Here is a 1,320-nt window from a genome sequence, read left to right on the forward strand (position 1 = left end):
GGTACCGGCCGCCTCGGTAAACAAAGCCCGGGCAAAAATCTGCGAATGGTCCGTCAAGGATTCTGGCTCATCCAAGGTGGGGGTACCGGCCGCCTCTATTAACAGGCCGGAGTACAGGGGGCGAAAGGCTGTCGATGGGGAAGGATCGGGGCCACGGCTAATCTAGCGATGCCCGCGTCGGGCGGTCACTCCGACGAATGAGCGGGGCCGAATCCGGCGTAGGCGGCCTTCAGGCACGTGGTTCGAGACGACCTCACCCGGCTCTAGCCCGGAGGATCGGAGGCAACGGCCGTCTCCTTAAGCTAAGGCCGGACGAAAATCTGCGGATGCGGTCCATCCAAGGCAGACGGAGGTACCGGCCGCCTCGGTAAATAAAGCCCGGGCAAAAATCTGCGAACGGCCCGTCAAGGGTTCTGTCTCATCCAAGAAAGGGGTACCGGCCGCCTCAGAGGCCGGAGCGAAGGGGGCGAAAGGCTGTCGATGGGGAAGGATCGGGGCCACGGCTAATCTAGCGATGCCCGCGTCGGGCGGTCACTCCGACGAATGAGCGGGGCCGAATCCGGCGTAGGCGGCCTTCAGGCACGTGGTTCGAGACGACCTCACCCGGCTCTAGCCCGGAGCGAATATCATCTCCAAGGTGTGGAGGCAACGGCCGTCTCCTTAAGCTAAGGCCGGACGAAAATCTGCGGATGCGGTCCATCCAAGGCAGACGGAGGTACCGGCCGCCTCGGTAAATAAAGCCCGGGCAAAAATCTGCGAACGGCCCGTCAAGGGTTCTGTCTCATCCAAGAAAGGGGTACCGGCCGCCTCAGAGGCCGGAGCGAAGGGGGCGAAAGGCTGTCGATGGGGAAGGATCGGGGCCACGGCTAATCTAGCGATGCCCGCGTCGGGCGGTCACTCCGACGAATGAGCGGGGCCGAATCCGGCGTAGGCGGCCTTCAGGCACGTGGTTCGAGACGACCTCACCCGGCTCTAGCCCGGAGCGAATATCATCTCCAAGGTGTGGAGGCAACGGCCGTCTCCTTAAGCTAAGGCCGGACGAAAATCTGCGGATGCGGTCCATCCAAGGCAGACGGAGGTACCGGCCGCCTCGGTAAACAGAGGCCGGGCGAAAATCTGCGAATGGTCCGTTAAGGATTCTCTCTCATCCAAGGAAGGGGTACCGGCCGCCTCTATTAACAGGCCGGAGCACAGGGGGCGAAAGGCTGTCGATGGGGAAGGATCGGGGCCACGGCTAATCTAGCGATGCCCGCGTCGGGCGGTCACTCCGACGAATGAGCGGGGCCGAATCCGGCGCGAGGCGGCCTTCAGGCACGTGGT

This window comes from Syngnathus scovelli, unplaced genomic scaffold, assembly GCF_024217435.2.
Source record: "Syngnathus scovelli strain Florida unplaced genomic scaffold, RoL_Ssco_1.2 HiC_scaffold_188, whole genome shotgun sequence".
Classification (NCBI taxonomy): domain Eukaryota; kingdom Metazoa; phylum Chordata; class Actinopteri; order Syngnathiformes; family Syngnathidae; genus Syngnathus; species Syngnathus scovelli.